The sequence below is a fragment of the Bombina bombina genome, chromosome 8 (assembly GCF_027579735.1).
Source record: "Bombina bombina isolate aBomBom1 chromosome 8, aBomBom1.pri, whole genome shotgun sequence".
Taxonomy (NCBI): Eukaryota; Metazoa; Chordata; class Amphibia; order Anura; family Bombinatoridae; genus Bombina; species Bombina bombina.
In genome coordinates, this window is record NC_069506.1 from 25,791,821 (window position 1) to 25,819,494 (window position 27,674).

At 39.8% G+C, this 27,674-nt stretch overlaps 1 protein-coding gene across 7 annotated transcripts in view; it reads right to left on the reverse strand.

The window, feature by feature from the left end:
* Positions 1 to 27,674, reverse strand: part of TMEM269 (transmembrane protein 269) — a 115,333-nt gene that overhangs the window by 61,230 nt on the left and 26,429 nt on the right. The window contains exon 1 of one of the 7 annotated variants that reach the window (XM_053690213.1): positions 20,245 to 20,596. The exons of the other annotated variants lie outside the window; for them this stretch is intronic. The gene's annotated coding sequence lies outside the window, so the exon portion shown is untranslated. Of the gene's footprint in view, positions 1 to 20,244; positions 20,597 to 27,674 lie in introns of those variants that run through there. 7 annotated transcript variants of the gene reach the window in all.

Sequence of the window (27,674 nt, forward strand, 5' to 3'; positions counted from 1 at the left end):
ACGCTAGTGCAAAAGAATAGACAGAGCAAAAATCTGTCCCTTTAAGAAACTAGCTGACAATCCTTTTTCCAAACCTTCTTGGAGAATAGATAAAATCCTAGGAATCCTGACCTTACTCCATGAGTAACCCTTGGATTCACACCAATAAAGATATCTACGCCATACCTTATGGTAAATTTTCCTGGTGACAGGCTTTCGTGCCTGTATTAAGGTATCAATAACTGACTCGGAGAAGCCACGCTTTGATAAAATCAAGCGTTCAATCTCCAAGCAGTCAGCCTCAGAGAAATTAGATTTGGATGGTTGAAAGGACCCTGAAGTAGAAGGTCCTGTCTCAGAGGCAGAGACCATGGTGGAAAGGATGACATGTCCACTAGATCTGCATACCAGGTCCTGCGTGGCCATGCAGGTGCTATCAGAATCACTGATGCTCTCTCCTGCTTGATCTTGGCAATCAGTCGAGGGAGCAGAGGAAACTGTGGAAACACATAAGCCAGGTTGAAAGACCAGGGCGCTGCTAGAGTATCTATCAGTGTCGCCTTGGGATCCCTGGACCTGGATCCGTAACACGGAAGCTTGGCGTTCTGGCGAGACGCCATGAGATCCAGTTCTGGTTTGCCCCAACTGAGAATCAGTTGTGCAAATACCTCCGGATGGAGTTCCCACTCTCCGGGATGAAAAGTCTGACGACTTAGAAAATCCGCCTCCCAGTGCTCTACACCTGGGATATGGATAGCTGATAGGTGGCAAGAGTGAATCTCTGCCCAGTGAATTATTTTTGAAACTTCTAACATCTCTAGGGAACTTCTTGTTCCCCCTCGATGGTTGATGTAAGCTACAGTCGTGATGTTGACCGACTGAAATCTGATGTACCTCAGAGTTGCTAACTGAGGCCAAACCTGAGGAGCCTTGAATATCGCTCTTAGTTCCAGAATATTTATTGGAAGGAGAGACTCCTCCTGAGTCCACGATCCCTGAGCCTTCAGGGAGTTCCAGACTGCACCCCAACCTAGAAGGCTGGCATTTGTTGTTACAATAGTCCAATCTGGCCTGCGAAGGTCATACTTTTGGACAGATGAACCCGAGATAGCCACCAGGGAAGAGGATCCCTGGTCTCTTGGTCCAGATTCAGTTGAGGGGCCAAATCTCCACTGACTGAGCCTGCATAGTTGCAGCGGTCTGAGATGTAAGCGTGCAAACGGCACTATGTCCATTGCCGCTACCATTAAGCCGATTACTTCCATACACTGAGCCACCAAAGGGCACGGAATGGAATGAAGAACCCGACAGGAATTTAGAAGCTTTGATAACCTGGACTCCGTCAAGGTAAATTTTCATTTCTACAGAATCTATCAGAGTCCCTAGAAAGGAAACTCTTGTGAGTGGGGATAAAGAACACTTTTCCTCGTTCACTTTCCACCCATGCGACCTCAGAAATGCCAGTACTACGTCCGTATGAGACTTGGCAATTTGGAAGTTTGACGCCTGTATCAGGATGTCGTCTAAATAAGGGGCTACTGCTATGCCCCGCGGCCTTAGGACCGCCAAAAGCGACCCTAGAACCTTTGTAAAGATTCTTGGGGCTGTAGCTAATCCAAAGGGAAGAGCTACAACTGGTAATGCCTGTCTTGAAAGGCAAACCTGAGAAACCGATGATGATCTTTGTGTATCGGAATGTGAAGATAAGCATCCTTTAGATCCACTGTAGTCATATTGACCCTCCTGGATCAGTGGTAGGATGGTACGAATAGTTTCCATCTTGAACGACGGAACTTTGAAGAATTTGTTTAAGATCTTTAGATCCAAAATCGGTCTGAAGGTTCCCTCTTTTTTGGGAACCACAAACAGATTTGAGTAAAAACCCTGTTCCTGTTCCTCCTTTGGAACTGGATAGATCACTCCCATAACTAGGAGGTCTCGTACACAGTGTAAGAATGCCTCTCTCTTTATCTGGTTTGCAGATAATTGTGAAAGGTGAAATCTCCCTTTTGGGGGGAAGCTTTGAAGTCCAGAAGATATCCCTGGGATATAATTTCCAACGCCCAGGGATCCTGAACATCTCTTCCTCACGCCTGGGCGAAGAGTGAAAGTCTGCCCCCTACTACATCCGTTACCGGATAGGGGTTGTTCCTTCATGCTGTCTTAGAGGCGGCAGCAGCAGGCTTTTTGACCTGCTTACCTTTTTTCCAGGTCTGGTTTGGTCTCCAGGCCGTCTTGGATTGAGCAAAAGTTCCCTCTTGTTTATTATTAGAGGAAGTTGATGCCGCACCTGCCTTGAAGTTTCGAAAGGCACGAAAATTAGACTGTTTGGCCCTAGATTTGGACCTGTCCTGAGGAAGGGCATAACCTTTTCCTCCCGTGATATCAGCAATAATCTCCTTCAAACCAGGCCCGAATAGGGTCTGCCCCTTGAAGGGAATGTTAAGTAGCTTAGATTTTAAAGTCACGTCAGCTGACCATGATTTAAGCCATAGCGCTCTGCGCGCCTGTATAGCAAAACCAGAATTCTTAGCCGTTAGTTTATTCAAATGAACAATGGCATCAGAAATAAAATTGGCTAGCTTAAGTGCTCTAAGTTTGCCAAGTATGTCATCCAATGGAGTCGCTACCTGTAAAGCCTCTTCCAGAGACTCAAACCAGTACGCCGCAGCAGCAGTGACAGGGGCAATGCATGCAATGGGCTGTAGGATAAAACCTTTTTGAATAAATATTTTCTTAAGGTAACCTAATTTTTTATCCATTGGATCTGAAAAAGCACAACTGTCCTCGACAGGGATAGTAGTACGCTTTGCTAGAAACTGCTCCCTCCACCTTAGGGACTGTCTGCCATAAGTCCCGTGTGGTGGCATCTATTGGAAAACATTTTTCTAAAAATAGGAGGGGAAGAGAACGGCACACCTGGTCTATCCCATTCCTTATTAATAATTTCTGTAAACCTTTTAGGTATTGGAAAAACATCAGTACACACCGGCACTGCGAAGCATTTATCCAGTCTACACAATTTCTCTGGCACTGCAATGGTATCACAGTCATTCAGAGCAGCTAAAACCTCCCTAAGCAACACGCGGAGGTGTTCAAGCTTAAATTTAAATGTAGAAATATTAGAATCAGGTATCTTTCCTGAGTCATTAACATCACCCACTGACTGAAGCTCTTCTTCCTCAGCTTCTGCATATTGTGAGGCAGTATCAGACATGGTTCTTAAAGCGTCAGTATGCTCTGCATTTTGTCTCACCCCAGAGCTATCTCGCTAACCTCTAAGTTCAGGTAGTCTGGCTAATACCGCTGACAGTGTATTATCCATGGCTGCCACCATGTCTTGTAAAGTAAACGCTATGGGCGCCCTAGATGTACTTGGCGCCATTTGAGCGTGAGTCCCTTGGGCGGGAGTCAAAGGGTCTGACACGTGGTGAGAGTTAGTCGGCATAACTTTTCCCTTGTCAGATTCCTCTGGTGATAATTTTTTTAAAAACAGAATATGATCTTTATTGCATAAAATGAAATCAGTACATTTGGTACACATTCTAAGAGGGGGTTCCACCATGGCTTTTAAACATAATGAACAAGGAGTTTCTTCTATGTCAGACATGTTTATACAGACCAGCAATGAGACTAGCAAGCTTGGAAAACACTTTAAATCAAGTTAACAAGCAAATATAAAAAACGGTACTGTGCCTTTAAGAGAAACAAATTTTGTCAGAATTTGAAAAACAGTGAAAAAATGCAGTAAATCAAACGAAATTTTTACAGTGTATGTAATAGGCTAGCAGAGCATTGCATCCACTTGCAAATGGATGATTAACCCCTTAGTTCAAAAAACGGATCAAAAAAACGAAATAGACGTTTTTTAAGTCACAACCAACTGCCACAGCAAGCTGTGGTCCTACCTGCCCCAATAAACAACTTTGGAAAGCCTTTGAGCCCTTTAGAGATGTCCTATAGCATACAGGGGACTCCTGAGGGAAGCTGGATGTCACAGTTTGTAATTTTAACTGCACCAACTGTAACTTTTATACTATAACAGTGGAAAGCCTCAGTAAACTGTTTCTAGTCAAAATTTAAGCCAGCCATGTTGAAAAAACTAGGCCCCAATAAAGTTTTATCACCAAAGCATATATAAAAACGATTAAACATGCCAGCAAACGTTTTATATTGCAATATCATAAGGGTATTACCCCTGGGAGTAAGCATGATACCAGTCGTTATTAAATCACTGTATTCAGGCTTAACTTACATTAATCCGGTATCAGCAGCATTTTCTATTGTTTTCCATCTCTAGAAAAAATTATAACTGCACATACCTTATAGCAGAATAAACTGCACGCCATTCTCTCGCTGAAGTTACCTCATCTGTGTAATCCCCTCAGACATATGTGAGAACAGCAATGGATCTTAGTTACAACCTGCTAAGATCATAGAAACCTCAGGCAGATTCTTACTGCCTGAGATAAAATAGCACAACTCCGGTACTATTTAAAAATAACAAACTTTTGATTGAAGAAAATAAACTATCTATATTTAACTACTCTCTCCTACAACGACCTTGCTTGTTGAGAATTGCAAGAGAATGGCTATGACAGTTAGGGGAGGAGCTATATTACAGCTCTGCTGTGGGTGTCCTCTTGCAACTTCCTGTTAGGAATGAGAATATCCCACAAGTAATGGATGATCCGTGGACTGGATACACCTTACAAGAGAAAATGTATTGTGATCGAAGAGAAACTTTTAGCTTTATGATATTTGAATCTTAAAAATGGCGGCAAATTGAGTCAATATTTATATCTACCTAATGTGTTTGAATTATTATTTTTTTTTTACCCAAAATATTAAATTAGGATACGTGCAGTTACAGTTTTGTATTACTTTGTCTATATCTTTAATTAATACATTCAAACATTATATTACTGAATAAACAGCTGAGGTTTTTTTTAACTTTTATAGGGTTTAAAAATGTAATCTAAATAAATAGTTTTGAATTTTTATTAAACAACCACATATATATTTATATATAAAATAAAAAAATGCAAACTGATTGTGCATAAAAATTAAAAATATCTGCAAAGAAATTCAATATTTCACAAATAATAGTTGCTGTAATGGGTTTTTGAGGAGGGTAAGATGAATGAATTAAATAAACCCAAAAATTATGTGAAAACTATATTTAGATAACAAGAGGTCATGCACTAAAATTAGATTGTAAAAGGCTGGACTATTTAAGTGACATAAAATACAAATGTTTTCTTTCACGATTCAGATAGAGTGTACACATTTAAGATTTTCTATTGAATTTGTTCTTTTGGGGAATTTGTTTTGAAGAGCATACCTGAGTAGGTTCAGAACCCAGCACATGCCGGGAACATGTATTTTATATGGATTATAATTATTTGTGTTAAACATTTGTGTTATTGCAGACTTGTTTTCACCCAGAACTCAGTAAAGCTTCTAAGTTATATGTACTCTGTACGCAGACAATGCCATGGGTCAATAACTCAATCAATAAACAAAAGAGACAGTTTCCAATTTTTATTGATATATTTCAAGGTGGTTGAAATAAATAAATAAAAGGAAATATGGTATAAACAATCCATGTAATTTAGCTTAACACTGTAGATATCAATGTATATCCAGTTAATTGTGGCCTAGTTTAATTTTATTAGTGTCAACTGCCAAGCACTACCTTACATCAGGTCATACCAAACCTGATATATTAGAATACTCTGAAAGGCGCAGATCTCAGGATAACCAAACCTGATAGCATCAGTAGATATACACACCTGGGGGCACCGGCAGATACCCATGCCTGCACTCTTGTGAAGATTCTCAAATCCTTGATTTTCACAAATATAGTTACAAACATTTCTGCCATAGAGTGCATTCTCCTGAACCAAACTGTTTACTATTCAATAAAGGGTTTAAAAAAAAAAAATAATTTGATAATAGGAAATATATATTTTTAATTGTATGCTCTAAGTCATGAAAACTTAATCTTGACTTTACGGTCTCTTAAGTATATTCCCTTCTTGGTCTGTTACTGTGACTTTCTCGCCTGTTCTAGTGTGGAAATCCCAGCTAGTAAAGGCTCATTGAGGACTGGAGTTAGGAATCCCTAACCTAAGCAATCACATGAAATCTCTCCAGTTCATGCGTAATCCTATGTATCGGATGGGAGCTTTAGTGAATATGCTGCTTAAATAATACTGGAACTGGCAAAGCTAGAGAAACCTTGCAGTCAATATGATGGCATGATGGATTGTACTTCATGTTGCAGGGTCAGTCAAGGAACACCGTATGTAGGTTACACTATCAGTACTTCAGCCTCCCTGGTGGAGTAGGGAAAAAAGTACAATTTTCAACATAGAGTATACAAAAATGATAATGTATGGCCACGGCATATTCATTTGAGCAACCCTTGTACCTCATTTAAAATATCTTTGTTGCAGTGCCCAGTGCCAGCCGTGTTTCAATTTGCCCAACTTTACAGTTACATTCCAAACCTGGAATATTGCAAATACAAAATTCTATGCATCTCTTGTAATAAACTGATGTCCACTCTGCTTATAGCATATATATTATGTCTGTCATATGACTTTGCTTATCCTCCATGCAGTGCACAGCATATGTGTTTTGACCTTGTTTAGACTTTGTTTCATTAAAATGCAAATTTTTAAAGCTGTATCTCTCATAAAGGACGTAACCTACACTTCTGTTTGCAAAAACAAAATTTATGCTTACCTGATAAATTTATTTCTTTGACACGATGAGTCCACAGATCATCTAATTACTATTGGGAATATCACTCCTGCCCAGCAGGAGGCAGCAAAGAGCACCACAGCAAAGCTGTTAAATATCCCCTCCCTTCCCTCCAACCCCAGTCATTCGACCGAAGCAAAAGGAGAGAAAGGAAGTAACAAGGTGCAGAGGTGTCCGAATTTTATAACAAAAAAACCTGTCCTTAAGAAAACAGGGCGGGCCGTGGACTCACTGTGTCAAGAAAGAAAGAAATTTATCATGTAAGCATAAATTTTGTTTTCTTTCTAATGACACGGTGAGTCCACGGATCATCTAGTTACTATTGGGAATCAATACCCAAGCTAGAGGACACAGATGAGGGACAAGACAGGGAGCCTAAACGGAAGGCACCACTGCTTGAAGAACCTTTCTCCCAAAGGAAGCCTCAGCCAAGGCAAAAGTATCAAATTTATAGAATTTAGAAAAAGTGTGAAGAGAGGACCAAGTTGCAGCCTTGAGAATCTGTTCCACAGAAGCTTCATTTTTGAATGCCCAGGAAGAGGAAACAGCCCTCATAGAATGAGTCGTAACTTTTTCAGGAGGCTGCTGTCCAGCAGTTTCATAGGCCAAGCGAATGATACTCTTCAGCCACAAAGAAAGAGAAGTAGCCGTAGCTTTCTGCCCCTTCCAGAGAAAACCACAAACAGAGCAGAAGACTGACGAAAATCCTTAGTCGCCTGTAAATAAAATTTCAATGCACGCACCACGTCCAGATTGTGCAGCAGAAGTTCCTTCTGAGAAGAAAAGTTAGGACACAAGGAAGGAACAACAATCTCCTGATTAATGTTCTGACCTGAAACCACCTTAGGGAGAAACCCTACTTTAGTACGCAAAACTACCTTATCCGAATGAAAAATAAGGTAAGGAGACTCATAATGTAATGCCAAGAGCTCTGAAACTCTACGCGCAGATAAAATAGCAACAAGAAACAAAACCTTCCAGGATAACAACTTAATAGCTAAGGAACGCATAGTCTCAAGTGGAGCCTGTTGAATAACTTTAAGAACTAGATTGACTCCAGGGAGGAGTAACCAGCTTAAACACAGGCCTGATTCTGACCAGGGCCTGACAGAACGATTGCACGTCTGGTACATCTGCCAGACGTTTATGTAAAAAAATAGACAAGGCAGATTTGACCCTTTAAGGAGCTTGCCGATAAACCCTTCTCCAAACCCTCTTGGAGAAAAAGACAAACTTCTAGGAATCCGAACTCTACTCCATGAGTAGCCTTTGGATTCACACCAATGCAGATATTTACGCCATATCTTATGGTAAATCTTTCTAGTCACAGGCTTACAAGCCTGAATCATGGTCTCAATGACCAACTCTGAAAATCCACGCTTAGATAAAATTAAGCGTTCAATCTCCAAGCAGTCAGCTTCAGGGAAATTAGATTTGGATGAAGGAAGGGCTCTTGAAGAAGGTCCTTTATCAACGGAAGTCTCCAAGGTGGAAGAGATGACATCTCCACCAGGTCTGCATACCAAATTCTGCGAAGCCACGCCAGTGCAATGAGGAATACCAACGCCCTCTCCTGTTTGATTCGAGCAATGACCTGAGGTAGAAGAGCAAACGGGGGAAATAGGTATGCAAGACTGAAATTCCAAGGTACCGCCAGAGCATCTATCAGGACAGCCTGAGGGTCCCTTGACCTTAACCCATACCTTGGGAGCTTGGCATTCTGCCGAGATGCCATAAGATCCAGTTCCGGCTGTCCCGATTTGAGAATCAAGCTTCCGGATGGAGTTCCCACTCCCCTGGGTGAAAGGTCTGTCTGCTCAAAAAATCCGCCTCCCAGCTGTCTACTCCTGGGATGTGGATCGCCGACAGACAGCAGTTGTGGGTCTCCGCCCACTGAATTATCTTGACTACTTCTGTCATGGCCAAGGAACTTCAAGTTCCCCCCTGATGGTTGATGTAAGCCACTGAAGTTCTGTTGTATGATTGGAACCTGATAAACCTTGACAAGGCTAACTGAGGCCAGGCCAGAAGAGCATTGAAGATTGCTCTCAACTCCAGAATGTTTATGGGTAGAACAGATTCCGACTGAGTTCATGTACCCTGAGCCTTTAGAGAGCCCCAGACTGCTCCCCTTTCCAGTAGGCTGGCGTCCATTGTCACAATCACCCAGGTGTGTCTGCGGAAGCAGGTTCCCTGGGATAGATGATCCTGAAACAACCACCAAAGAAGGGAATCCTTTGTCTCCTGCTCCAGATGTAATTAAGTAGACAGATCCGCATAATCTCCGTTCCACTGCCTGAGCATGCATAACGGCAGAGGTCTGAGGTGGAAATGGGCAAACAGGATGATGTCCATAGCTGCTACCACCAGACCGATTACCTCCATACATTGAGCCACTGATGGTCGAGGAGAGGATTGAAGTGCTAGACAAGAAAACTACCCTTGTAGTTTGAACTAAGGAACTCTTTTCCAAATTCACCTTCTATTCGTGAGATTGCAGGAAGGATAACATTTGAGTGTGAGATTTTGCATGTTGAAAGGATGGAGCCTGAACCAGAATATCGTCCAGATAAAGCACCACTGCAATGCCCCGCAATCTGAGCACCGCCAACAAGGGATCCCAGCACCTTTGAAAAAATTCTGGGAGCTGTGGCAAGGCCGAATGGAAGAGCCACAAACTGGAAGTGATCGTCTAGAAATGCAAACCTCAGAAACTTGTGATGGTTCTTGTGGATGGGAACATGCAAGTACGCGTCCTTTAAATCTACCGTTGTCATAAAGGTAAGAATGGAACGAATAGTTTCCATCTTGAAGGACGGTACTCTGAGGAACTTGAAGAAGGAAAGTCTGCCCCCCACAAGATCCGGTCCCGGATCGGGGGCAGGCCCTTCATGCTGCTTTTGAGTCAATAGCGGGCTTCTTGGATTGTTTTCCCTTGCTCCAAGACTAGTTGGGCCACCAGGAAGGCATGGACTTTTCCTGCTTGGAAGGAGAGAAAGGTTTACCCTTGAAGTTTCGAAAAGAATGAAAATGACTGACGTCCCTTCTGCTTATTCCTCTTAACCTGAGGGAGGAAATGGCCCTTACCTCCCGTAATGTCAGAAATTATTTCCGTCAATCCCGGCCCAAAACAAGGTCTTTCCCTTGTAAGGGATTGCCAAAAGCTTAGACTTAGATGACACATCCTCAGACCAAGATTTTAACCATAAAGCTCTGCGGGCCAGCACAGCAAAACCGGAAATCTTTGCTCCCAGTTTAATAACATGTAGGGAAGCATCTGTAATAAAGGAATTGGCCAACTTGAGAGCCTTGATCCTATGCTGGATCTCTTCAAGGGGAATGTCTGTCCGAATAGAATCAGACAACGCATCAAACCAGTATGCTGCCGCACTAGAGTGACGGTAGCAATACACACCGCAGGTTGCCATTGTAAACCCTGGTGGATAGGATCTTTAAAGGAACAACTATCTTCTATGGGAATAGTGGTCCTCTTAGCTAGCGTGGAAATTGCCCCTTCCACCTTGGGTACCATCTGCCAAGACTCCCTGATAGAGTCTGCTATAGGAAACATCTTAAAATATAGGTGATGGAGGAAAATGGATACCCGGTCTTTCCCATTCCCTAGTAATAATCTCTGTAGCTCAATCTGGTACAGGAAAAACCTCTACCATGGAAGGTACATCAAAATATTTGTTTAGTTTACTAGACTTCTTATGATTGACTACGACAGTAGTGTCCGAGTCGTCCAGGGTAGCCAAAACCTCCTCAAGTAACAAATGGAGGTGTTTTAGCTTAAACCTGAAGGATACAACTTCAGTATCAGCAGAAGGAATTACACCGAGTCTGAGATTTCACCCTCAGATGCTACCGAAGTATTTTCCTCCTCAGATTTCTGGGAAAGGGCATTTGGAATAGCCACGACTGTGTCAGCAACCTTACCTACTGATTTTTCACATTTCCTCTTGCGCTTTCCCTGCAGCATGGGAAAAGCAGACAACCACAGAGGACATGAGGGAAGCGATGTCTTGCAACGCAACTCCAGGTGGAGTAAGCGCAGGGCACTGGATGTGTGGACGATACATTTTGGGACATTTGAGGAGAAAGCTGCGGCATATCTTGAAAATTGTCAGAAGACTCCTGAACAGCATCCGCCTTTGACAATGTTGGCTCAGAAAAAAAGTCTATCCCTGTAATGTAAAGTCCTCTCAATACATGTGGAACAGAAAGATTGGTGGTTCCACATTAGCATTAAAACATAAAGAACATGTAACATCTCGCATGGCCTCTTGGTCCATCTTTATTCACCAATAAACAGAATAAACAAACTGATATTTTATTTAGAAAATAACCCACAAAAAAAAACAAAAAAACGTTACTGTTCCTTTAAATTTTAAAATGAAACTGCTTTATTTTTCTGCAACAAAATAATAAAGTATGACAAAACACACTGCGGAAAACCTCTACACCTCAGCTTAACTTTTATTGGAGGTGCTTACCTGCCTGACTGATACCAGAGTGAAAATTCAGATAGATGAACCGGACTCAACTTCTATTTCCTGTCAATTGAAGTCCGGTATTCTCAATACTGCTAAAATCTGTGACGAAGCCTTCTCCGCTCCGGAACACAGGAAGTATACTGGGAAAAGGCACGCAACACAATTTGCCGCCTCAGCTAACCCCATCCATAGCGGGCGTTACAAGATTAACCTCCCGTTCGGCCGAATGTAATGTAAAGTCGTCAGATGTATACAAAATTAAAAAGCACCACCTCTGAGCCTGCTCTCCTCGTCCCCAGTGCCCGTCATCACTGCCCATAATAAAATGATCCCCTAAGTCATAGGAGGATGTCTTTTGTCCCAGTAGTACTTTTAAAGTACCATCTTTTATTCTGTATATGCTCCCAGAAAATAAAAAGTTAGCACTTACCTTTAGAAATCTGCCCAGCAGCAAGGCAGCTCACTAGGTTTGAGAGGCATGTTCCCTCACATGGACCTGTGGGAAAAAAACGCAAAGACGGAGTAATCTTACTCAGGCTTTTGAAGTTAAGGCAGCATTAAAAATATGGGAGGCGCAGTGACAACTATACCCCACAAGTTCCCATTGCTAGAAAGCCACCACTGCTCTACTGAAGAGACTGATATGGAATACGGCTACAACCTAGGACAAAGCAGCACAATCTTGCACTACTTAAGAAGAAGATTCTTCATGCAAGATTTTATTTTTTAACACCTAAACGTTACCACTTCCTTGCTCTAACGTAGGCAAAGAGAATGACTGGGGTTGAAGGGAAGGGAGGTGATATTTAACAGCTTTGCAGTGGTGCTCTTTGCTGCCTCCTGCTGGGCAGGAGTGATATTCCCAATAGAAAATTAGATGATCCGTGGACTCACTGTGTCAGTAGAAAGAAATTGAGACACATATATGTCTCCCAGTAAAGGCATTTGGGTTAATGCATAATTACCAATGAATTCAATGGCCTCTATTTATCAAAGTCTGGCAGACCTGATCTGACAGTGCGGATCAGGTCCGCCAGACCTCGCTGAATACGGAAAGCAATACGCTCTCCGTATTCAGCATTGCACCAGCAGCTCACAAGAGCTGCTGGTGCAATGCCACCCCCCTGCAGACTAACGGCCAATGGGCCTGCCACTCTATCGCACTCTATCGGGTTGAATTGCGGCAATGTAAAATATTTCAGTGAACGAGGAGCTTTTTAAGACCTTCAACCACATTATTTGCTACATATGAAAGAACCTTTTATAGCTGGGCTACCAAACACTATAGCTGATTTGTAATTTGTTATTGAATAGCAGTTCCACGCTTCTCATTAGTGTGTGTATTTAATAACTAATATTCTTGGTCATTTTTATCTATAAAATGTGATTATGATTTTATTTTCAGGTGTCATCTTTAGTTTGTGCGTTTAGAGTAATGTGACCGCCATTAATATCACCAATAGTGACCGTCCCTCCATAAAAACACAATTTATGCTTAAATGGTAAATACCTTTCATTCATGGTGGAGAGAGTCCACGAGCCTTGACATGTAGGGATTGAATTCCTGCCACTAGGAAAAGGCAAATAAGCCCAAACAAGAGCTTTTCAACTCTCCCACCTCCCTGTACTACTCAGTTTAACATATAGCCGAGCAGAGCAAAGGTGGCAGAAAGGTAGGAAAAGGCAAAGCAGGGAATGAAGAGGTGCAAATAAAACTGTCGCCAAAAGAAAAAGTAAAACTGTGCGGGGTCTCGAGAACTTTCACTACCATGAAAGAAAATTAGGTAAGAATAAAATTAATGTTTTCTTTCATAAGGTGGCAAGAGTCCACGGGCCTTGACGTGTGGGATCTAATACCCAAGCTGGGAAGTCCACAACAAAACAAAGGGCAGGACAAAAGGAAAGGCAGTTCCTATTTGCCAGACACTGCTGCTTGAAGGATTTTCCTGCCAAAAACGCCTCCGAAGAAGCAAACACATCAAAATGATAAATTTGGCAAATGTATGTAATAAAGATCACGTTGCAGCCTCTGAAAATCTGTTACATGGAAACATCATTTTTAAAGGCCCAAGAAGAAGAAACTGATCTAGTGGAATGAGCTGTGATACGCTCAGAGGCGACTTCCCTGCTATCAAGTAAGCTTTGTCAATCACTTGCCTTAGCCAAAAAGCTAGAGCAACCACTGTAGCCTTTTGTGCCCTAAGAGGATCAGAAAAATGAATAAACTAGGGTAAATTTAACAAGCAGCAGATGCTGACTTTCTACGCCCATCAGTAGTTAAGAAACAGGGTCGTAAGACAGCTGCTCCTTAATTCTCTGCAGACTGAAATCAGCCTGATCTGATCGGGATGATTGACACCCCCCTGCTAGCAGCTGATTGGCAGCTGGTGAGCAGGGGGCGACATTGCAATTGTGCAATGTCGGCATTTAGCAATGTCGGGCGGACATGATTCACTACAGTGAATCATGTCTGCTCGGCCCTTGTTAAATTGACCCCCCCATGTTTGAAATCTTTAGTAGCCTGTAAATAAAACATTAAAGGGACACTGAACCCAATTTTTTTCTTTCAAGATTCAGATAGAGCAGAAATTTTAAGCAACTTTCTAATTTACTCCTATTATCACATTTTCTTCATTCTCTTGCAAGAATATAAGATGCCGGACCATTTTTGTTGAACAACCTGGGTTGTTCTTGCCGATTGGTGGATAAATTCACCCACCAATAAACAAGTGTTGTCCAGGGAACTGAACCAAAAATTGGCTGGCTCCTTAGATGCCTTCTTTTTCAAATAAAGATAGCAAGAGAACGAAGAAAAAATGATAATAGGAATAAAGTTGCTTAAAATTGCATGCTCTATCTGAATCGCAAAAGAAAAAGTTTGGGTTCAGTGTCCCTTTGAGGCCCTAACCACATCTAGGTTGTGAAGGAGTCTCTCGTTAGAACTAGAAGAAGGATTGGAACACACAAAGAAGTGACCCCAATTTCTTGGTTTGTGTTTTCTGAAGAAACAACCTTTGGTAAAAAGCCATATTGGGTACGCAGAACTGCCTTATCTTTATGAAAAATGAGAAAAGGAGATTCACATGATAACGCTGAAAGCTCAGAAACGCAGAATAAATCGTTAAGAGAATGAGAACTTTGCAAGATAGAGATGCATAATGCATGGGTTCAAAAAAGGGGAGCCCGGAAACACTGAAATAACCAAATTTAGATTCCATGGAGGCGAAATGGTCTTTATAACCGCTCTAATCCTAACCAAGGCCTGTACGAAAGTCTGAACATCTGGTAACTTGGCTATATTTTTGTGAAACAAAACAGTGACACGATATTTGACCCTTTAACAAACTCACTAATAAACCTGTGTCCAATCCACCCTAAAGAAACTGAAGAATTCTGGAAATTCTAAAGGAATGCCAACTGAATCTACAAGACTCACACCAGGAAAAATATATCTTCCAGATTTTATGATAAATTTTCCTAGTCACCGGCTTTCTAGCCTGCAAACACTACATCTGAAAAACCTCAGTTTTAAAATTAGGAGTTTAATCTCCCTGCCGTCAAATAGAGAGATTTTAAACAGAGGAACTTGATACAGTAGGTCCTGGTGTTAAGGAAGAAGCCAGGGAGGGAAGCTGGATATTTAAACTAGATCTGCATACTAGGTCCTGTGGAGCCAAGCTGCAGCAATCAGACCGAGGCCTTCTCTTTTCTGATTCGAGCCACAATTCATTGTATGAGAACAAATGGAGGGAATATATAGCCAAGGTGAAAACTCTACGGACTGACCAAAACATCTATCATTTATGCTTTTCAGATCTTTGGATGTGGCACAGTATCTGGGAAGCTTGTAATTGACTTACATAAATTGAAGGTACAGAAAACAGGCAGCTACAAACAAACATACACAACTAAAAACACTTAAATCATAGCTCTTTTAAATATTCCTTATACCAATTCTTTTTAATAGTGAGTGGCTTCATTACCTTTTAAATGAAGGCAACTATTTGCATGTATCAAAAATCGACTAAGCTCCTACAACCTGGGAGCTGCTTTTAATATTGTTACTTTGCAAACCAGTGTCTATACCTGTGTCAAAATGGCAATATCTATGACCCACACATACATTTCCGGCAAATTGTTAAAGTAATGGAAAATCCAAGCGTTTAACTAACGCTAGGATTTACCATCACTAAAAATAAAGTGGAGTTTAAGTGATCAGATATTTAAAAAAGGGTGCTTAAGTCACCGAATGTGCCCTGCACATCACTAAACTCAGCGGCTCTGGCCACCCACAGAACATCACTCTTTTACCAATGAGGTGACGCTTGCACCTCTAAACCAATAGCCGTGCATGCTTAGAGAACACTGTCAGCTGACACGCAACAACTTATTGGTTTAGAGGTGCAAACGATAAATCATTGAAGGAGAGCGATGTGCCATGGACGGCCAGGAGCCGCTGGGTTTAGCGATGAGCAACGACACATTCAGGGTGAGTATAGCACCCTTCTTTAAATATCTGATCACTTAAAATCCACTTTATATTTAGAGATGGCAAATCCTAGCGTTTGTTATATGCTTGGATTTACCATAACTTTAAGATATTGGCATAATAATTAAGGCTATAATAAGCTGGTTAAGAATGGAGATAGGGATATGAAGGTACACATTCTTCAGATCTGTTGTCGACATGAACTGACCCTGTTGTACTAGTGGTAATATTATCGGATGGTTTCCATTTTGAAGGTTGGAACTCAATCTTGTTTAAGGCCTTTAAATCCAATATGGATCTGAAAGTTCCCTCCTCCTTTGGAACAATAAATAGGTTGGAATAGAACCCCTGACCCTGTTCTGAGACAGATAAGGGATGAATAACTTCCATCTGTTCCAGATCCTGAACATAATGAAAGAATGCAGCCGCCTTTGAAGAACTTTTGGGGACATGTGAAAGAAGGAATGTCTGGATCGAAAACCTATCCTGTAGCCCTGGCATATGATATTTAAAACCCAGGGATCTCAAACAGAACTGAACCAGGCCTCCTAAAACAGAGTCAATCTGTCCCCCACCAGACCAGAACCTGGTTCGGGGGATGCACCTTCATGTGGATTTTGAATTGAAAGGGGACTTATTGTTTTGCTTGGACCAAGAAAGACCTGACTTCCAAGATGGCTTAGAAGAGTTCTGACTTCTGGGAAGAGGAGGACTTCTGTTCCTTGGAAGAGCGAGAGAAATAAAAACTATTCCCAGCTCTGTTTTTTCCCTTTTGATTTTCTATCATGAGGAAGGAAGGTTCCCTTACCTGCAGTAACAGAGAAAATAGTAGAGTCCAAAGCCGATCCAAAAAGAACCTTCCCTTGAAAGGAAAGAGTAAGTCTGCTCTTAGAAACCATGTCAGACCAAGATTTAAGCCATAAGGCTCTTCTTGTGGACAGAAAGACAAGTTTTTTTTAATCAATCTTAACAAACAATGCCCATAACTGCATTACAAAGAAGTTAGCTGTATGTCCTGAGTTATACAAGGAGATAGCTGAAAGTCCACAACAGTAAAGCATGTCACCTGAACACTATGAGTACCAATGTGTCTATGAGAGTTACCTTTGGTCCACTGGCTATGCTATACATGAAGGCGAGTTAGCGCTGCGGAATCTGTTGGCGCTCTACAAATAACCGATAATAATCTACAAATAGGCTAATTACATTGAGCTTAGCAGCAAAAGAAAAAAAGCTGTATCAAGAGCCCACCCAGTGCTGTGAAGGTAACAGCAGAGTATATAGGAGAGGAGTATACAATGATCCAACAGGAGATTAAAGAGACATAAAACAAGTTTGGATACAGACAAAATATAAAATATATAATGTACTTCAAGTACTTCAATTACTTTACCTGCAAATGTATACTGCAGTGCCTCTACCATTAACCCTTTCTTTTTAGTTTCTGAATTGTAAAGCTCTAGCTCCCCCCACACATTTCCTTTTATGGCTGTATCTATATCTATTGTTGTTTTGGTAGAATGCAAAAGGGCATAGAGATTTTTTGCTGGAGTATGCCACAATTCCTGTGTCTAAACACTGATAAGGGGGGTGGGAGTTGGCTGCTCCAGGCAGCTTAGGTATGTAATTAATTTTGCTTATTTTTGAAAATTTTAAAATACTTGCCAGCAATTGTTAAACTTTTTATGCAAACTATTTTTTATCAGCCCTTTTAGGATATGCACAGATCTCAACCTGTTTTATGCCCCTTTAAAGGGACAGGTCCCTGCGACATCTGAGGGGGGTTATGACTAAAACCCCATAAGGAAATACTGCATCACCACCTAGTACTCCTAAACTCATGGATCCAGGAATCAGCAAACTTAAGGGGTAACGGGTCTCACATAGGTCTAAGAACCCCTGTCAATGTAGAAACAGGTACACCAACAATTCACCGATTCCTGGGAGGCAAAGAACAAAACTGAGTAGTACAAGTAGGTGGGAGGGTTTAAAAGCTCTTGTTGTTTGGGGTTCTTTGCCTACTCCTAGTGGCAGGAGTTTAATCCCACATGTCAAGGATTGTGGACTCTCACCACCTTATGAGAAAAAAAAAAAGCTTAGGCAAAAACATGTTGATATTATATGCATAATATAAAGTCTTTTGTAATGAGACCAAGGTTTGAACTACTATTTTTTCCTCTCAATTCTTTAGTTTCAAATTCCCTTAAAACCATCAATAAATGACATTATGCCGATTTGTTGACTTCCTGCGTTACCAGGGGATTGTTCTTGCCTGGTTGCCAGCATAACACCACTGGCATATAATATAATTGACTGAGATAGGCACAAATATTTAAAAAAAAAAAACCACATTTTTGTATACATGAATATAGCTATTTACAATAACTATGCAAAAAAATCACCAACAAATTAGAAAGTCGATTTCATACTTTATATAAAGTAATTTTATGATCAGTGCTGTCTCCAGGAACCATTTATAGGTTGAGTAACACAGGGATCCATACAGTGCTGGGGAAAAAAATCAATAAATCGTATATAACACATTACATTGAGTAACACCATGAAAATACTGTTAAACCACGTGTAGATGTTTCCTCTTTTCTCAGGATGCTGTTCCACCATATATAGTGCATACAAAATAAATAAATATTATGCCGTCATTTAAATACAGTTGCATAGTAATCGTTACCTTTTATAATAGCGAGTGCACAATGTGTCATAGTCAACGGGAGATTTGTTGTACCAATAAAACAGTCCAATAACTCAGTTCTAACCAACCCCCCACATGTTTTTATAAACAATCTGCCGTGTTAAGTTTTCTCTTGATGTCCTCCGGTAGAAACGGGATACAATGTGTAAGAACAGTCCTCATGTGCCGTTTTTTTTCCATTGTAGGTTATATCCCAAAAATAAAGTTAGACATTTGTGTTATTCCCCAATGGTTGCTTTGTAAACACATTGTCTTATTTATGCCATTTTACACAACATTTAAAAATGGACATTAAAGGGACATGAAACCCAAAATGTTTCTTTCATGATTCAGATAGAGCATACAACTTTAAACAACTTTCTAACTTACTTTTATGATAACATTTTCTTTATTTTCTTAGTATGTTTTGTTGAATAGTAAGGATATATGATCAGGAGCGTGCACGTGTCTAGAGCACTATAGAGCAGCAGTTTTGTAATGCATTCCATTCACTATTTCCTGCCATATAGAGCTCCAGACGCCTACCTAAGTATCTCTTTAACAAAGAAAAACATGGGAATGATGCACATTTGATAATAGAAGTAAATTGGAAACTTTTAAAACAATGTATGTTCTGTCTAAATCACAAAATAAAACTACTTGGGTTTCATATCCCTTTAAACATCATACATAAACAGCAATAATCAAACATCTTCATATGTTTGTTGTAACAAAAAAACAAAAAAAGGGTTAAGATAAAGTTGCACAGCTTTATTGGTAAGAAGCGCTTCCATCAGCAAGTGAATACAAGTAGCATTCAGAAAAAATAAATACATTTCCAAACGCGGTCTTTCAGATGCAATGAAAAGTGACATAAATGCCCCTTAAGAGCAAAGCACCTAACCCTTTAAGAAATAATTCATACTTGTAACAAATACAATTATAAAATATTTGATAATTATCCTTCTATAAAGTTACAAAATAGATTAAGATACCAAGAGGCAAATTTTTAACAACAAATACCCATATACGTAAAATGCATTTTGATCAATATATAAAGTTTAAATATTAACAACCCAGTGTTCTCCCCAGGACCTATATTTAGTGGGCTGATTTTACTGACCACACAGCTAAAATAGAAGCCAATATTAAGCTAAAATTAGCTAATATTAAATTATTTTCAATGCTTGTTGCACACAATATATTGATGGTAAATCCTAGCATTTTTGAAACACCAGGATTTACCAGTGCTACAAATAAAGGTGATTTTCAGTCATTAAGTATAGAAAACTTCATACTGAAACTACCTTTTTTTGCAACAAGTTTATCCCAAGCTGAGCACCTCCGGCTGCCCACGGCAAAATGCTCTTTTTTTCCCCAATGAGGTGACGTTTCCACCTCTTAGCCAATAAGCTGTGCGGGCCAAATGGCGTTATGCTAGATGGCTAGCATGCTATTGCCTAAGAGGTGGAAACGTCACCTCATTGAGAAAAAAAAACAAAACTGCATTTTGCCATGGGCAGCCGGAGGTGCTCAGCTCGGGATAAACTCATTGCAAATAAAAGGTAGTTTCAGCATGAAGTTTTTTTTTTTTTTTTACACTTCATGACTTAAAATCCCATTTATTTATAAGCATTGGTAAATCCTAGCATTTAAAAAAATGCTAGGATTTACAATAATTTTAAATCAATTTATGTTAAATTGTGCAATTCATTTGTGCTTTGGATAGCTTAAATAACATTTATAAATAACAGAAAACGTTGTTATATTATAAGTATTACTGCCCCCACCTGGCTACTGGAGAACACTGCAACACTTACCTATGTGTATAGTAAACTCAAAACATCTCAAATGGACGCAGACCTGTCTTCATTAAGGAACCTGCCCCATCTGTAATTTCAGCACCCATCTCTGGTGTAAACCAACATCTGAAGTTTTTCCTTATGACGTCTGTCTTCTGTCATGCTGTCACCTGTGCAGGAGAAATACCACAAGCAGTAGCCTTGTTTTTTTATTCTCAAAGCATATTTGTTTATACCCAGTAGCAGAGTCACAGACCCTTATGCTAATAGACTGATGTTATGTTTTACAGTATTTTAGGAAGATTATGTCTGGTTTAAGAACATGGTAACTTACCATTGCTGTACAGATCATATCCTTGTTTCGAGTGGCGTTTTGAATGACTAAAAAATAAACTTTTAACCATTAAAAAAATACTCTGTGAATCAATAGTTATTATATTGATGTGGCATTAGTTTGGATCAAAACATTTATGATAGAAAATAAATATGGCTGAGAAATCAAATTTAAATGTATTAATTTGTATAGAGGTATTTGAAAAACAAGACTATAATATTCTGGGGAAGCAGATGTGCATTTCCAAACTAATGACAAGTGTTCTTGCTGGATTAACGCAAAAATACCCCCTTTATAAAAATAATATTTAGAAAATTCCAATATATATAAAACCACTCCATCAGAAATGACATAAAAAAGAATATACATTAGGAAAAGGAATTTTATGAATATGGAAACAAACATAGTATGCTAAAAAAAAATTAATATATATAATGTTTAAAGGGACACTGAACCCAAATTTTTTCTTTTGTGATTCAGATAGCGCATGCAATTTTAAACAACTTTCTAATTTACTCCTATTACCAAGTTTTCTTCGTTCTCTTGCTTCCTTTATTTGAAAAAGAAGGCATCTAAGCTATTTTTTTTGTTCAGAACCATGGAAAGCACTTGTTTATTGGTGGGTGAATTTATCCACCAATCAGCAAGAACAACACAGTGTGTTCACCAAAAATGGGCCGACATCTAAACTTACATTCTTGCATTTCAAATAAATATACCAAGAGAATGAAAAGAATTTGATAATAGGAGTAAATTATAAAGTTGCTTAAAATTGCATGCTCTATCTGAATCACGATAGAAAAAAAATTGGGTTCAGTGTCCCTTTAAGAGAAATAAAAACAATTTTTTATCTTTCATGATTCAGATAGAGCAGCAATAAAGCAACTTTCTAATTTACTCCTATTATCAATTTTTCTTCGTTCTCCTTGTTTCTTTATTTGAAAAAAGAGAAAGTACTACCCAAAGCTTACATTTCTGATTGGTGGCTACATTTAGCGCTACCCAGGTTCTGAACAAAAAATGGGCCAGCTCCTAAGCTTACATTCCTGCCTTTTCAAACATAGATGCCAAGAGAACCAAGAAAAATTGATAATAGGAGTAAATTAGAAAGTCGCTTAAAATTGCTGTTATATCTGAATCATAAACGAAATAATTTGGGTTTCATGTCCCTTTAAACAAATACAAAGTAACATTATTATAAAATAACAGTAAATGCTGAACTAATATCCTAACAAAGACCTTTAATATAAAATATATTATTGGTGGTAGCTTTTTTTTTTTTAATGGCTAGAAAATATTCAGAAACTATATTATATAAATAAAAGTAACTGAATTCTCATTTAGTTTAGTTACTATTTAAATAAAATTGTAATTTGGTTGAGTTACGATTTTAAAATATGTTTTAGCAACAATATAATTGCTTTCTCAGAAACATATTGATATTCTATTAAGTGAAGGTAAACTTTGATGAATGAAAGCCCGGTTTTTAAAAATTCTATTAAAAACAGGGGCACTTTCATTCATCAAAGTTTAGAAAGCAGTCGTTTTGTTTAAAAAAAAAAAAACAACTTACCTTTCTTCTTTTCACAGCCAGAGCAGCTTCCTTCACACAGAGATCCTCTCTTCACACATCAACAGTGACTAATCCGGCTTCCTCCAATCACGGCTTTCCCCCCAGGGGAGTCATTGCCTGAGACCATGCCGTGACGAGGAAGCCGGATTAGTCATTGTTGACGTGTGAAGAGAGGATCTCCGGATGGGGGAAGCTGCTCTGGCTGTGAAAAGAAGAAAGGTACGTTTTTAAACAAAACGGCTGTTTTCTAAACTTTGATGAATGAAAGTGCCCCTGTTTTTAATAGTATTTTTAAAAACCGGGCTTTCATTCATAAGTTTACCTTCACTTTAGTTTTAATATTTATTAAATGTTAGGTTGCAATTAGAAGATATACTGTCTATTTGCAAAGCTGACCAATAAGAATTTAGAAAGGCATATAAATAAACACAAAACACCTAACCTTCATTTTTGAGAAAGGGTTCCAGGTTGTGGCAAAATGCGTATTGGATAAAAACGTCATTACATTAAATCTTACCCCACATAAGTAAAATCCCTAATGGGACACCAAGAGAAAACTAAAAGCAGCTTTTTGTGATGGTGTATATTTCCAGCAAAGGTGACCGTTGATAAACCCCCTGCCTTTACTGTGACACATTGTACACTCACTATTAATATATTTTTAACACAAATGTTTTACTGAAATAAAATCTGTTATATATTATATATTTTTTGTTTTTGCTTACACAATATGTAGAAGAAAAACTTCCCGGGAACAGAGGTTAAGCGTAAGCCCTGGAGAGGAGGCATTTTAAAATAAATACAGTATGGCATTGACTTTTTTTTACTAGATATTCACCAGTGAACACATTAAAAAAAAAAAAAAATACATTGACCGTTATCTTTTACAAATTAGACAGATTGAACTCCTACAGGTTTGGCCTCTCAGCCCCGTCCACAGGCAACCTGTATTTGTAATATATCCCAATGTGTAGTCTAAATTACATCGTTACACTCAGGCCTGCCCTTTGGGCAGGGTGAGAGGAGCCCCCACTCAGAGCTGAGAGTATGAGAAGGTGCAATGTATATCCTTTGTTTTGTTTGTGATTAAGTGTTTATGGTATCAGGAGGTGTAATATATACCGTTATTCTTATATATAGTTAACACTTAATGTTGGACAGGAGTGGGCCATAAGGGGGAGGAGGGGAAAAAAAAAAAAAAAAAAAAAAGGAGTGCTGGGCTTTGGACCCCGCAAATTTGTCTTGCTCAGGACCTCACAAATGCTAAGGATGCCACTGGTTACACTAGTCCATCAATTTACGAGAAGACTGAAATAATGTTCAAACTGGATCCATTTATCATACGAAAGTTTAAAAGACATTTCTACTTTTATCTTCAATCATGAATGTCTAATTATGATTTTACTGTCCCTTTAAAAACACATAGAACATTATCACATATGTTATAAAGTGATAAGCTGTTAAAGGGACATTCAAATGCAAAACAAACTATGCATCATTAGAACGTTTGATTTTTGCACTAGTGTCCCTTGTTAACCATGTAGGGTTAAACACATAGCTAAAGTTCTGCTTGGGAGCTGGATCACACTGCAGCTCCTGACAAGGACACTATTAGGGAGCCAATTAGGATGGGCTTACTCATGAATCCCCATCATTTTATTTTTGCATAAGCCTTTAACTTGCAGCTGAGCAATAAAAATCCATTGGTATTCTGTGTAAATAAGGAAGTTTCCCACAAATGTGTTAATAGATCATTTGCTAACCTTGTGACAGTTATGCAATAGGATCATATATTAGTCATAAGTTAATTAGCAACTGACTGGTTTGCTTATTTTGTCTTATTCTGATATCTGAAAACCTTTTGGTCTCCTTTGTTACATTTCACAACAGATTGGCCACGCTCTGCATGAGGGGGAAGTGGTATCACTTTTTGTGCATCCTACGTGGCTGAAGAAAGCATCGCAGACGCACAGAGCGTGTGTTTAACTCGGCAGCACTGATGGACAAGCAAGAAACCCGGGGGACAATTATTTTTAACAAAAATAAATGTGGATTTATAAAGGCACACTTCTTGCACCACAGAACTTAAAGGGACATTAATATTTTTGTTTACATAGGCATATTATATACCAGTCATTAAGCACTGCAGTACAAAGGAACTGCTTGTAAAATACAGGTTTAGTAACCAAATTTGTATAGTTTTGCAGTTCTTGGACAATGAAACCTTGCTACACTATGACTCTGCAATATTAAGAAATTTCAAAAAGCAGGTGCATGATGGGGAAGTTACCAAGGCAACATATGAGGAGTGAAAGATTATTGGTCATTAAAGGGGCAGTAAACCTACAAAATAATGTTATATAATTCTGCACTTAGTGCAGAATTCTATAACATTATCTTATCGCAAAACTTTATGCAACATAATATTGCAGCTAAAATTTGATTATAAGAGGATTTTTCAGATCGTCGCTCTTGCTCTACTGAGCGCATCTGGGCAGCTGTCTAGTAACAGCCCGGCTTGATCGCGCCATTACACTCAATGTAGCTCGCTCCCGCTATCAGACAGAGCAGGAGAGTGCTACATTGAGTGTAATATTATTAATAATTTTAATAATCGTGGGGAGGAGAGTCCACTGCTTCATTCATCACTTGTGGGAAATAAGAACCTGGCCACCAGGAGGAGTCAAAGACACCTCAGCAAAAGGCTTAAATGCCTCCCCCACTTCCCTCATCCCCCAGTCATTCTGCCAAGGGAACAAGGAACATTAGGATAAATATCACGGTATAAATGGTGCCAGAACAAAAATAAATTTTGGTCCACCCACCGGAGAACGGGTCGGGTTGCAGTGGACTCTCCACCCCACGGAAAGGAAATTATCAGGTAAGCATAATTTATGTTTTCCATCTAAACGGGAGGAGAGTCCACTGCTTCATTCATCACCTGTGGGAACAAATACCGAAGCTCTAGAGGGCACTGAATGAAAAAAAACGGGAGGGTAAAAAAGGCAGACGCTATACTGAGGGCACCACAGCCTGCAGAACCTTTCTCCCAAAAGCTGCTTCCGCCAAAGCAAAACAGTAAAATTTTGCAAAAGTATGTAAGGATGACTAGGTGGCCGCCTTACAAATCTGCTCCATAGAAGACTCATTCTTAAAGGCCCAAGAAGAGGCCACAGCTCTAGTCAAGAGAGCCGTAATCCTCTGAGAAAACTTGTGTCCCGCTGTCTCATAAGCCAGACGGATCATACTCCCCAATCAAAAGGATAGAGAAGTTGCAGAGGCCCTCTGTGCCTTCTAGAGTATGCAACGAATAAAGACGTCTGTCTGAGCTCCTTCGTGGCTTGAAGATAAAACTTCAAGGCCCGAAACACATCAAAATTATGAAGTAACTTCTCCTTCGAAGAGTTAGGGTTAGGACACAAGGAAGGAACCACTATTTCCTGGTTAATGTTATCACTCGACACTACATTGGGAAGGAATCCCAAAGTGGTTCGCAGAACGGCTTTGTCAGCATGAAGAACTAAGTAAGGAGGCTCAAATTGTAAGGCCGCCAACTCATAGACTCTGCGTGCCAATGCAATAGCCAATAACAGGACCTTCCATGAGAGAATCTTAATGTCCAGGGCATGCATACGCAAAACCTTAAAGGGACACTGAACCCAAAAAAAATTCTTTCGCAATTCAGATAGAGTATGAAATTTTAAGCAACTTTCTAATTTACTCCCATTATCAAATTTTCTTCATTCTCTTGGTATATTTATTTGAAATGTAAGAATGTAAGTTTAGATGCCGGCCCATTTTTGGTGAACAATCTGGGTTGTTCTTGCTGATTGGTGGATAAATTCATCCACCAATAAAAAATAAATAAAAAAAAAGTGATGTCCAGAGTTCTAAACCAAAAAAAAAAAAAAGCTTAGATGCATTCTTTTTCAAATAAAGATAGCAAGAGAATGGAGAAAAATTGATGATAGGAGTAAATGAGAAAGTTGCTTAAAATTCCATGCTCTACCTGAATCATGAAAGAAAAAATTTGGGTTCAGTGTCCTTTTAACTCTTTGAGTACTAATGACGGCTCAGAGCCATCACAGAGTTTCTCACTCTGGTGCTAATGACGGCTCAGAGCCGTCACTAGCACTCTCCCACCTTGAAGGAGATCTGGGGGCTCCCATCCGCTCCTACCCCGGCAATCGTGCCTGCAGTGTAACAGGCTTCGCTGGGGCTTCCCGTTTTGCGTGGTGGTTATAAACCCCTAAGGGCTAGAAAAATTACAATGGCTGGGGGTAAGATAGCTAAATAATAAATTGTGAGTCCTTAGCGAACATCGAGTACCCTTAATCTAGCTACCTTAAAAATGTCAGTTAGGCTGTACCGCCATACAATAACACTATGGGTGATAGTTAAGGGATTCAAAAATTATGACCAATGCTTTTTCATTTAGGAAGTATTGGGAACGCTAAACTGGATTCTACCATAACCATATGGGTGAGACAGTGCAGAGTGATACAGTTCGATTATATGTAGCTAAGCACAAGCTAAAGTTAATAGACACGTGCTAAATAGAATGATACACTGTTGCTCAATATTAGCTACATGAGAGTTACACTAAAAAACACCATATGATTTCCAGTCTGTTTACGCTGCTCTAGAATAGAGAAGCTGATTATTTATACATGCGTTTACTGAAAATAAAATGGATTAGAAAACGTCCTATTGTCATCGCTCATTATAGTTATATTATGTGACTTTAGGGCTAATGCGCCATTCCACACTATAATTCATAAGTATGAGCCAAATAGGACGCTATCATAATATTTAAAGTCGCTTATTAATCTCTGGAATATATCCAATATTATATAAACTGAGACCACATTATGTTAAGATAAATATAGGCAAGTAAATTGCTTCTGCAAGTCTTAAAAAACACTATTAAAGAGCTCCCATCAGCTCTCTCCCCTCCCTGGACATGTTTTGCCGACCAATCGACTTCAGAGGCCTTGCAGCAGCAATTTAATATATTCCAGAATATTTATAGGTAGACTCGATTCCTCTCGAGTCCATCTGCCATGTGCCTTTCTGGCACCCCAAACGGCTCCCCATCCTGATGACTCGCATCCGTGGTTACAATCTCCCAGGATGGTCTCAGGAAGGAAGTCACGAGACAACTGGCCCGGTCTGGTCCTCCAAGACAGGGACTCCCTCACCGGTCTGTCCAGACATATCTGTTGGGATAAATCTGAATGATCGCCATTTCATTGTCTCAACATGCACACCTGAAAAGGTCTGAGATGGAACCTGGAGAAGGGGATGACATCTATGCTGGATACCATGAGCCCGATTACCTCCATACACTTGGCCACAGATGCCCTGGAGGATGTCTGCAGGGCTAGACAGTTGGACACAAGCTGGCATCGTCTCGGGTCTGTCAGAAATATCTTCATTGCAGAAGAATCTAGTATCATACTTAGGAACTCCACCCTGCTGCTGGGGACCAATGAACTATTTGCTTCATTTATCTTCCACCCGTGGGACCGAAGTAGGAGG